Genomic DNA, 12,402 nt, shown 5'->3' with positions numbered 1-12,402 from the left:
GCGTCTCTTCGCGTCCGAAGAACAACTACTACATGTGAACCCCAGCAAACCCATGAGGGTTGAGACGGATGCCTCAGACAGAGCCGTGGGTGCGGTCCTGTTGCAGCGAGACCACCAAGGGGACTGGAGGCCGTGCGCTTTCTACTCCAGGAAGCTCAGCAAGTCGGAGCAGAACTACACCGTCTGGGACAGAGAGTTGCTGGCCGTTCATGCAGCATTCAAGGCGTGGCGGCACTTCCTCATCGGAGCCAAACACACAGTGCAGGTCCGCACGGACCATAAGAACTTGGAGTACTGGCGCACGGCGAGGTTCCTAAACCAGAGGCACATCCGCTGGGCGGAGTTCTTTGCAGATTTCGACTTCAGGATAGAATACATCCCAGGAGACAGCAACATCATGGCGGATGCGCTGTCCAGGAAACCGCAGTATCTCGAGGCAGAGGCACCGGCGGCAGCCAAGCACATTTTCGCACCGGAAGCGTGGGCATGCGCCTCAGCCACGGTGGACCTGGACGCAGTACGTCGCGCGCTGCAGACAGACTCCTTTGCACGATCCAAGATGGAGGAGGTGCGAAGCGGCAAGGCGAAGGACGACGAGTTTCAGATACGCGACGGACTGCTCATCCGCAAAGGGGCCCTCTACGTGCCGGGAGACGACCTCCGTGCGAAGGTACTGCAGCAGTTACACGACGCACCCAGCGCCGGGCACTTCGGCAAAGAGAAGACGGTGGAACTAGTAGCCAGAGACTTTTGGTGGCCCAAGATGAGGGGGGAAGTCGCGGATTACGTCACGAGGTGCGACACATGCCAAAGGGCCAAACTGGTGCACAAGCCGCCGGCGGGATTGCTGGAACCACTACAGACGCCCCTCGAGCCGTGGGAGAAAGTGGCCCTGGACTTTGTCACAGATCTGCCCAGCTCGCGAGGCAAGACAGCGGTACTCGTGGTAGTAGACTTGTTCACCAAGATGGCCCACTTCATTCCTTGCGCGAAGGTGGCCACAGCGGAACAGACAGCCAAGATGTTCATAGACCACGTGTTCAAGGTGCACGGCCTACCACGGTCTATCCTGTCCGACCGGGGGCGCCAGTTCATCTCGAGTTTCTGGCAGAAGCTGATGGGCATCCTGAACGTCAAGGTCAACCTATCGTCGGCGAGACACACGCAGACCAACGGACAAGCGGAGAGGGTCAATGCCATCATGCAGCAGTACCTGAGATGCTACGCGAACCAGCAGCCCTCGACCTGGGTGGACTATCTGCCGCTGGCCGAGTTTGCCTATAACAACACGAAACACGTGTCCACGGGGGTGACACCGTTTTTCGCCAACAATGGGCGGCATCCCAGGACCTTCCCGGGTTTAGAGAAAGTGGGGGAGGGGGAACCGCAGGGAGCTGAGAACTTGGCAGCGGAGTTACAGGAGGTCCACGAACAGCTCCGAAGGCAGTTGGAGCTAGCTAAACACGCTTACAAAATGCAGGCAGACCGACACAGGAGAGTTGGGGAGGACATCCGGGTGGGGGACTGGGTCTGGTTAGCAGCCCAGGCAGTGCCGGCCAGATCGTTAGCTAAAAAGAAGCTCGGACACAAGCAGCTAGGCCCTTACCAAGTCGAGGCACAGATCAACCCAGTGGCCTTCCGGCTGACACTCCCGGAGGGATCCAGAATGCATCCGGTCTTTCATAGATCGGTGCTCATGCCCTACAAGGCACCTCACAGGTTCCAGGCACCAGGGACTGCCCCCAGCCCACTCAGAGACGCACCCACACAGGGGGGGCCGCCGAGGGCGGAGCCGATCAATGAGGCCACAGAGATTTTAGACTCGAGATGGGGGGAGGAAGGGATTGAATATCTCCTCGCCAGGGAAGACACCCCAGCCAGCGCCAACAGGTGGGTACCGGACTATGCAGTGGAGGAGCAATGGCTCAAGGACGAATTCCATGCACTTTTCCCGCACAGACCCATGCCGGCAGATTATTTTGACGAATATCTTTTCACACCCACACTCTCCACCAGCACGTTCCAGGGTTTCTCTTCAGCTGAAGAGGCGTCACCGGAGACCAGCTCCCCAGAGGGGTCCCTCTCAGGGTTTGGCACAGGAGGATCTTATTGGTGGGAGGATCAGCCTGAGGTGGGCTGGCGCAGAGATCTGCTGAGAGGACCATGGCACGCAGTGTCACCCCAAGCGACAGGGGAAGAGGGGGTCACGGGCGAGTTGGGGGTAGATCCAGGTTTCGAGCACACCTCCCAAGAGATGGAAGCAGAGGAGATCGCCATTGACGAGACCATGGAGGACTTCCCGGACTTATCCGGCTGGCGGCACACCACGGGGGAAGAACTGTACCCCGCACTCACCCCCACGACATTGGAGCACCCAGAACCCACTCCGGGAGAAGGGGAGGGGGGAAGGGGGGCTTCGAGGGGGGGATGGATGTCAGGGGCTCAGGAGCAGAGGCACAGGGAAGATGGGAAATGGAGAGCGAGGGCGAGGGCGAGGAATCAGAGGGCAGTGTAGGAGGAGACAGTGGTCCGAGGGATTCCATAAGCCTCTCCAGCGAATCGGAAGATTCACAGAAGGGAGCGCCAGTGGCCAGGGGTAGGGGGGTCCCAAGGGGAACGCCCCAGGAGCAAGGGGGGAGCAGGGACTCCCAGAGTAGTAGTTGGAGATCAGGACCAGCTTCCCCACCAGAGCAGAGTGGGGGGGAAGGGTCCCAGGCATCGGGACCAGTACTTCCCCCACCAGGGAGAGAAGACGAGGCAGAGCTGACCACGCCTTCCTCGGAGAGTCGTACAACGGAGGGGAGGTCAGATCCGGCCAGTGTCACGGAAGAGGGAAGCAGTGATAGAAGCAGTGTAACGGTTAGGAGAAAGGTCACTGGGTTGGCGCGAGAAGCAAGTTCAAATGTACAGGAGCGCGGGACAGCAGAGAGTGAGGATTGGGAACCGGGTCCTAAAGCACGCCGGAGGCAAGGGGAGGAGCTAAGCGACTCAGCGTCGGAAGAGTCCAGGAAGGGCAATGCCCCAGAGGGCAGGAGGACCCAGAGGAGGAGAGAGCAGCGCAGAAGGTGGAGCAGGGCTAGGATCTTAAACTGGTGCGGAAGGGGAAGTGATTCAGATAGGACTTCGCCGATCTAGAGTCTAGACGTAGGGTTGCACGCTCTGGCTTTAAAATGGAAACTATACTTCAATAAAGACTTTTGTACATAATATCAGCCTGGCGTTGGTACACTGTGAGCTGGGACCTAGAGGCAGTCCTGACAATGGCCGTCTTCCACTCGTCGCCCTCCCGCATGCGTATAAGATTGTACGCCCCTCGTAGATCCAACTTAGTGAAGATGCGTCCCTTCCTCACCGTCGCGAGCAGGTCGTCAATCTTGGGCATGGGGAACGCCATGGGCTTAGTTCTCGAATTCGAAATTCTATAATCAACTACAAGCCTCTTTTGGGGCGTGTCTTTTTTCTTCACAAAAAACAGGACTGCCCCCCACCGCTTTGGATTCTCGGATGAATCCTCGCTTCAAGTTGTGATCTATGAACTCCCTGAGTTCCTGCAGTTCATCCTCAGACATGGAATACAGTTTTCCCGTCGGCAGCGTCGCCCCCGGCAGGAGGTCAATCTTGCAGTCGTAGGGCCTGTGGGGGGGCAGCTTGTCCGCTTCCTTCTCGCAGAAGACCTCCAAAAACTCTTTGTACTTGTTGGGTACCGCTTGCAACATGCCTAAGTGCAGCTGTGGTCCATCCTCGTGCCCCTCATCTTCCTGGTTAGCGAGGATGCAGTGTTCTGCGCAGTAGGAGGAGCTGAAGGTCAACTGACGCTGGTACCATGCTAATGCCAGGCTGTGCCTGTCCAGCCAACTCATGCCCAGTACTATGGGCGTGTCCGACAGGTGGGTGACGTTGAAGCTGATGACTTCGCGGTGATTTCCAATTTGCATCACCATTGGCGGTGTTTGCTGCACCACTCCCAGTAGCTCCCTGCCGTCTACCGTGACTACGTTCAGGGGCATCATGGCTGGAAGGAGCGCCACGTTATGTTGCTTGAGAAAATCCACTCCTATAAAGTCTGCATTGCTGCCAGAGTCGATGGTGATAGGGACTTCCATGGAGAGCCCATTGGGAAGCTGGAGTGTTGCGGTGAGCTGCACCACTGGTTTGGGTGGGAGGGGCTCCGTGGGCTGTAAAATTCCTGGGGACTGCTTCACTGACTCGTCTGGCTGGGCCCCAGTGGCTCTGCTTCCAGCCAGACTCCGTCGTTTCCCTGCAGTGGTTCTCCCTGCTGAACTTCCTCTCTTACTGTTGCTGAGGCTGCAGTGTGCTTGTGGAGCCTCTGGGGACACTCTTTTGCCATGTGTTGAGCACTGTCGCAGATGTAACACTTCCTGTTCCCTCTAGGAGGCTTCGCTTTGACTGCTCCCGGTGTTAGGGCTCTGGTTGCTGACTGAGCCTTTGCACCACCTATCTCCATCGGCTCCTCTCCCCCTTCCAGTGGAGGCGTGGATTGAGCGCGCGCTGTGTCCCTGGGAAAGAAAGGAGGTGCTCTCGCTGGCGTGCGTCCCCAACGCCCTTCTTCTTTGCTCCAAGGACGTTCTTCCAGACGCACCCCAATCGTCAGCGCTCTCTGGACAACTTCTTGAGTGCTCTGGGGTCTCTCCCCCCTTGCAATTTCGTCTTTCACAGCCCCGTTCAACCCCTCCCAGAACAGGTCTCTGACGGCCGCTGAATCTTTTTCCCATTTCAGCGCGTTGACCAATGCAAAAAAGCGGGAGTGATATTGCCTTACAGTGGCTCTGCCTTGTTTCAATCCATGTATCTCCTTTCTGGCGACATCTACATCTACCGCTGATAAAAAACAAGCATCCATTGCCTTAATGAAGGCGTCCGCATTTTGGAGGGCTGGGTCATTATCTCTCCATAGATTGCGCAACCACGCTTTAGCTTCTCCATGGAGATGAGTTAGTATGAAGCCTACTTTCTCCCGCTCATCTCTAAAGTCCTTCTCCAGCAACTTTAGCGCAAAAACCACGTCTGCTCTGAAGTTGGGATACTCCTGCAGACTCCCATAGAAATGAGACACAAGGCTGCCTCCTCTCTTTCCCAGCCAAATCCCCTCTGGTCTGGTTCCCGGTAGCCCCTGTTTAGTCAACATTTCCAACCTGGTTTGCAGATCTCTGCAGGCGGCTGCTGCTTCATCTTCTCTCTTCCTGGATGCTAGTATTTCCGCGTTAAGTTTTGTCACTGCGTTTTGCAGGACTGCCATTTGCTCTTCGGTAGTCATCTTGTCCTGCTTTCGTGAGCTCGCGAAGCACCAATCTTCGCCCCTCGCTGCGTCCACTCACGTTGCGAGGTTTTTTCAGGAGACGGGACTTACTGTCAGAGCTGCCTCTAGGTCCCAGCTCACAGAGGACCAATGCTAGGCTGTGGTAATGTATAAAAGTCTTTATTGAAGTTCAGTTTCCATTTCAAAGCCACAGCGTGCAGCCCTACGTCTTAACCCCTAGATCGGCGAAGTCCCGTCTGAGTCTCCTCCCCTCTGACACCAGTTTAAGATCCTAGCCCTGCTCCACCTTTTCCGCTGCTCTCTCCTCCTCTGGGTCCTCCTGCCCGCTGGGGCATTGCCCTTTCTGGACTCTTCCGACGCTGAGTCGCTTAGCTCCTCCCCCTGCCTCCGTCGGGCTTTAGGACCCGGTTCCCAATCCTCATTCTCTGCTGTCCCGCGCTCCTGTACATTTGAACTTGCCTCTCGCGCCAACCCAGTGACCTTTCTCCTAACCGTTACACTACTTCTGTCACTGCTTCCCTCTTCCGGGACACTAGCCGGATCTGACCTCCCCTCCGTTGTACGACTCTCCGAGGAAGGCGTGGTCAGCTCTGCCTCGTCTTCTCTCCCTGGTGGGGAATGCACTGGCCCCGATGCTTGGGACTCTTCCCCCTCACTCTGCTCTGGTGGGGAAGCTGGTCCTGATTTCCAACTACTGCTCTGGGAGTCCCTGCTGCCCCCTTGCTCCTGGGGCGTTCCCCCTGGGAACCCCCTGCCCCTGCCCCTGGCCACTGGCGCCCCCTTCTGTGAATCTTCCGATTCGCTGGAGAGGCTCATGGAATCCCTCGGACGACTGTCCTCTTCTCCTACACTCCCCTCGGATTCTTCCCCTTCGCTCTCCATTTCCCCTCTTCCCTGTGCCTCTGCTCCTGAGCCCCTGACAACACCAAAAAACACAACTTGAAATAAGCGAAATCCAAGAGTCTTCTTTCATGTAAGTGGAACCGAAAACAACCTGTTTGGCTTTGTATATGCATATCACACTTCGGTGTTCTATCTGTGGGGCAATGAACACAAAAGAACAATGCAGGGTCCTCCTTCTATTGAGATGGAACCAAAACACCTATGCTTGATTTGGGTTGATAACACACGTCTGCGATTTTTGGGCGAATGTGTATTCTAACCCCAAAAACACCAATTGGAAATAAGCCCAATCAGAGCTTTATCATCTTCTTTTTATGTAGTTGGAACTCAAAAGACCTTTTTGCTTTGGTTCGGGGTGATTCTGGTGCACACCCAAAAAACACCATGCAAATTGAAATAAGCCCAATCAAAGCTTATTCGTCGTCTTTCTACGCATATGGAAGCTGTCAGGGCTGCCTCTAGGTCCCAGCTCACAGAGGACCAACGCCAGGCTGATATTATGTACAAAAGTCTTTATTGAAGTATAATTTCCATTTTAAAGCCAGAGCGTGCAACCCTACGTCTAGACTCTAGATAGGCGTAGTCCCCTCTGAGTCACTGCCCCTTCCGCACCAGTTTAAGATCCTAGCCCGGCTCCACCTCCTGCGCTGCTCCTTCCTCCTCTGGGTCCTTCTGCCCCCTGGGGTTTCCTCCCTCCTGGACTCTTCTGACGCTGACCCCCCTGAGTCTTGCCCTTCCTTCCGGCGGGCTTTAGGACCTGGCTCCCTATCTGGGCTACTTGCTGTGCTGCTCGCCTGTACATTTGAACTTGGCGCGCGCGCCCAGCCGGTGACTTTCCTCTTGACCGTTTCCCCGCTCTCCGATGGAGGCGTGGCCAATCCTGACTCATCTCCTCCCTCTGGTGGTGGGAAGACTGGTCGCGATGCCTGGGACTCCTCCCCCCCACTACGCTCTGGTGGGGACGCTGGTCCTGATTTCCAACTGCTGCTCAGGGAGTCCCCGCTGGCCCCTTCCTTCTGGGGTTTCCCCCTTGGCACCCCCCTTGCCCTGGCCATCGGCGCTCCTCTCTGTGAATCTTCCGATTCGCTGGAAAGACTCGTGGAATCTCTCTGACCACTGTCACTGCCTACACCCCCCTCGTATTCCTCCTCCTCACTCTCCATTTGCTCCATCTCCTGTGTCTCTGCTCCTGAACCCCTGACATCCATCCCCCCCTCGAAGCCCCCCCTTCCCCCTCCCCCTCTCCAGGTGTGGGTTCCGGGAGCTCCAGTGTTGTGGGGGTGAGCGCTGGATACAGTTCGTCCCTGGTGGCTTGCAGCCATCGGGATAAGTCCGGGAAGTCCTGCATGGGCTCATCGACGGCGATCTCCTCTACTTCCATCTCCTGGGCGGTGTGCTCGAAACCTGGAGCCGCCCCCAAATCACCCAAGACCCCCTCTCCCCCTGTCGCCAGGGGTGACCCCTCGTCCCAAGGTCCCTTCAGCAGGTCTCTGCGCCAGCCCACCTCGGGCTGGTCCTCCCACCAATAAGATCCCCCCGTGCCAGACCCTGAGAGCGATCCCTCTGGGGAACTGTCTCCCGGGGCCGACTCCTCAGCTGAAGAGAAACCCCGGAAAGTGCTGGCCGAGAGTGTGGGTGTGAACAGACAGTCGTCGAAAAAGTCCGCTGGCATGGGCTTGTCCGGGAAAAGCGTATGTGTCAGGGGTTCAGAAGGAGAGACACAGGAGGGGGAGCAAATGGAGAGTGAGGAGGAGGAGTACGAAGGAGGAGCAGGCAGTGACAGTGGAAAGAGTTATTCCACAAGCCTCTCCAGCGAATCGGAGGACTCACAGAAGGGAGCGCCGATGGCCAGGGCGAGGGGGGTTCCAGGGGGGAAGCCCCAGGAGGAAGGGGCCAGCGGGGAGTCCCTGAGCAGCAGTTGGAAATCAGGACCAGCTTCCCCACCAGAGCGCAGTGGGGAGGGGGAGTCCCAGGAATCGGGACCAGTGCTCTCACCACCAGCGGGAGGAGAGGAGTCAGGTTTGGTCACGCCCACATCAGGAAGCGGGGAAACGGTCAGGAGGAAGGTTACCGGCTGGGCGCGCGCGCCAAGTTCAAATGTACAGGCGAGTGGCACAGCAGGGAGCCCGGGTAGGGAGCCAGGTCCTAAAGCCCGCCGGAAGGAAGGGGAAGACCAAGGGGGGTCAGCGTCAGAAGAGTCCAGGAAGGAGGAGACCCCAGAGGGCAGAAAGACCCAGCGAAGGAAAGAACAGCGTAGGAGGTGGAGCCGGGCTAGGATCTTAAACTGGTGTGGGAGGAGCAGTGAGTCAGAGGGGACTTAGCCGGTCTAGCGTCGAGACGTGGGTCTGCGCGCCCAGAGCCTTGAAATGGAGACTAAACTTCAATAAAGACTTTGTATATTATATCCACCGGGCGTTGGTCCTCTGTGAGCTGGGATCTAGAGGCAGACCCGACAGTAAGTCCCCTCTCCATCTTTCACCAAGAACCTCGCAGCGAGGGGCGAAGATTGGTGCTTAACGAGCTCACAAAAGCAAGGCAAGATGACTACCGAACAGCAAATGGCAGCCCTGCAAAATGCAGTGACGCGACTCAACGAGGAGATACTCGCTTCTAGGAGGAGGGAAGACGAAGCAGCTGCTGCCTGCAAGGATCTACAAGCCAGGTTGGAAGCGCTTACAAAGCAGGGGCACCCCCCCCCAAAGCCAGAGGGGATTGGGCTGGGGAAGAGAGGGGGCAGCCTTGTGTCTCATTTCGATGGGAATTTGCAGCAGTACCCTAACTTCCGAGCAGACGTGCTGTTTGCGCTGCAATTGCTGGATAGAGACTTTAGAGATGAGCAGGAGAGGGTGGGATTTATATTATCTCATTTGCATGGAGAAGCAAAAGCGTGGCTGCGCAATCTGTGGAGAGATAAGGATCCGGCGCTCCGAAGTGCGGATGCCTTCATTAAAGCCATGGATTCGTGTTTTTTATCAACAATAGACATTGATATCGCCAGAAAACAGATACATGGGCTGAAACAAGGGAGAGCCACGGTGAGGGAGTATCATTCCCGCTTCTTTGGATTGGTGAATGCGCTGGGGTGGGAAAAAAATTCAGCTGCAGTCAGAGACCTTTTCTGGGAAGGGCTGAATGGAGCTGTAAAAGACGAAATTGCAAGGGGGGAGAGACCCCAGACCACCAAAGACGTTGTGGAGAGGGCACTCACGATGGGGGTTAGGCTGGAAGGACGCCCTTGGGACAAGGAGGAAGGACATTGGGGACGCACGCCAGCGAGAGGACTGCCCCCCTTTCCCAAGGAAGCGGCGCGCGCTCGATCCATGCCTCCGCTGGGAGAGGGAGAGGAGCCGATGGAGATAGGTGGTGCTAAGGCTCAGTCCCCAGCCGGAGCCCTAACGCCGGGAGCAGTCAAAATGAAGCCTCCTAGAGGGACCAGGAAGTGCTACATCTGCGACAGTGCTCAACACATGGCGAAAGAGTGTCCCCGGAGGATCCACAAGCACACTGCAGCCTCAGCAACAGTAACAGAATCAGTTCAGCAGACTGCACCACAGCAGGGAAACGGCACTGTCTGGCTGGAAGTGGAGCCACTGGGGCCCAGCCAGACGTATCAGTGAAGCAGTCCCCAGGCATCTTACAGCCCACAGACCCCCTCCCACCCAAACCAGTGGTGCAGCTCACCGCATCCCTCCAGCTCCCAAATGGGCTCACTGTGGAAGTCCCCATTTCCATTGATTCTGGGAGCAATGCAGATTTTATAGGCATGGAGTTCATCCAGCAACATGGCATAGCCCTTCTGCCAGCGACGGTACCTCTGAACGTCGTCACGGTGGACGGCAGGGAGCTACTGGGAGGGCAAGTGCTACAGCAGACACCGCCAATGGTGATGCGCATTGGTAATCACCGCGAAGTCATCAGCTTCAACGTCACCCGCTTGTCAGACACGCCCATAGTGTTGGGCATGAGTTGGCTGGATAGGCACAGCCCGGCATTAGCTTGGTACCAGCGTCAACTAACCTTCGGCTCCTCCTACTGCGCAGAACACTGCATCCTGGCTAACCTGGAAGATGAGGGGCAGGAGGATGGACCACAGCTGAACTTGGGCATCCTGCAAGCAGTACCTAACAAGTACAAGGAGTTTTTGGAGGTCTTCTGCGAGAAAGAAGCGGACAAGCTGCCTCCCCACAGACCCTACGACTGCAAGATTGACCTCCTGCCGGGGGCAACGCTCCCGAAGGGGAAACTGTATTCCATGTCGGAGGATGAATTGCAGGAGCTCAGGGAGTTCATAGATCACAACTTGAAGCGGGGATTCATCCGAGAGTCCAAGGCGGTGGGGGGCAGTCCCGTATTTTTTGTGGAGAAGCGGGACACGCCCCAGAAAAGGCTGATCGTTGATTACCGCGTCTTAAACCAGAAGACCAAGCCCTCAGCCTTCCCTATGCCCAAGATCGATGACTTGCTGGCGACGGTGAGGAAGGGTCGCATCTTTACCAAGTTGGATCTGCGGGGAGCGTACAATCTCATTCGCGTGCGCGAAGGTGATGAGTGGAAAACGGCTATGTTTACGCCGCTGGGCACCTATGAGTATAGAGTTATGCCTTTTGGATTACAAAATGGCTCCCACTGCTTTCAAGCCTTCATGCATCATGTCTTGGCGGGTCTTCTCTACAAGAAGTGCGTCTGCTTCCTGGACGACATCCTCATCTTCTCGGAGTCGCCGGAGGATCACGAGAGGGATGTCAGGGAGGTTCTGCAACGGCTGCGGGAGCACAGGCTTTATGCCAAGCTGGAGAAGTGCCAGTTCGACAAGACGGAGGTGGACTTCCTGGGCTACAAACTGTCCGACAAGGGACTCGCCATGGACAGTACCAAGGTATGTGCAGTGCTGGACTGGAAGAGCCCACGCAATCGGAAGGAAGTCCAGAGGTTTGTCGGCTTTGCCAACTTTTATCGCAAGTTCATCAAAGGTTTCGCCATGCAGACAGCGGCCATCACCGACACCCTCAGTGCCAAGAAGAAGAAATTCATCTGGACGGAGCAGGCAGAGCAGTCCTTTCAAAAGCTCAAGAATCTCTTCGCGTCCGAGGAACACCTGCTACACGTGAACCCCAGCAGGCCCCTGAGAGTGGAGACGGACGCCTCAGACAGGGCCGTCGGGGCCGTCCTGTTGCAGCAAGACCACCAGGGGGACTGGAGGCCGTGCGCTTTCTACTCCAGAAAACTCAGCAAGTCGGAGCAGAACTACACCATCTGGGACAGGGAGTTACTGGCCATACATGCAGCCTTCAAGGCGTGGCGGCACTTCCTCGTCGGAGCCAAACACACGGTGCAGGTCCGTACAGACCATAAAAACTTGGAGTACTGGCGCACGGCGAGGTTCCTGAACCAGAGACACATCCGCTGGGCGGAGTTCTTTGCAGATTTCGACTTCAGAATAGAATACATCCCTGGAAACAACAACATCATGGCGGACGCGCTGTCCAGGAAACCGCAGTATCTCGAGGAAGAGGCACCGGCGGCGGCCAAGCACATGTTCGCACCGAAGGCGTGGGCATGCGCGTCAGCCACGGTGGACCTGGACGCAGTGCGGCGCGCGCTGCAGACGGACTCCTTCGCGCGAGCCAAGATGGAGGAGGTCCGTAGCGGCACGGCGAGGGTCGACGACTTCCAAATACGCGACGGCCTGCTCATCCGCAAAGGAGCCCTCTACGTACCGGGAGACAACCTCCGAGCGAAAGTCCTACAACAGATGCACGACGCGCCCAGCGCGGGACACTTCGGCAAGGAGAAGACGGTGGACTTAGTAGCCAGAGACTTTTGGTGGCCCAAGATGAGAGGCGATGTCGCAGAATACGTCAATAGGTGCGACACCTGCCAAAGGGCCAAGCCAGTACACCAGCCGCTGGCAGGCCTGTTGGAACCGCTACAGACACCGTTCGAACCGTGGGAGAGGGTGGCCCTGGACTTTGTCACAGATCTGCCCAGCTCGAGGGGCAAGACGGCAGTACTTGTGGTAGTAGACTTATTCACCAAGATGGCCCACTTCATTCCTTGCGCGAAGGTGGCTACAGCCGAGCAGACCGCCAAGCTGTTTATAGACCACGTGTTCAAGGTACACGGCCTGCCACGATCCATCCTGTCCGACAGGGGGCGCCAGTTCATATCCAACTTCTGGCAAAAGCTGATGGGTTTCCTGAACATCAAGGTCAGCCTGGCGT

The sequence above is a fragment of the Podarcis erhardii genome (genome assembly GCF_964252035.2).
Source record: "Podarcis erhardii genome assembly, contig: HAP1_SCAFFOLD_39, whole genome shotgun sequence".
Classification (NCBI taxonomy): domain Eukaryota; kingdom Metazoa; phylum Chordata; class Lepidosauria; order Squamata; family Lacertidae; genus Podarcis; species Podarcis erhardii.
This window is presented reverse-complemented; position numbering follows the sequence as displayed.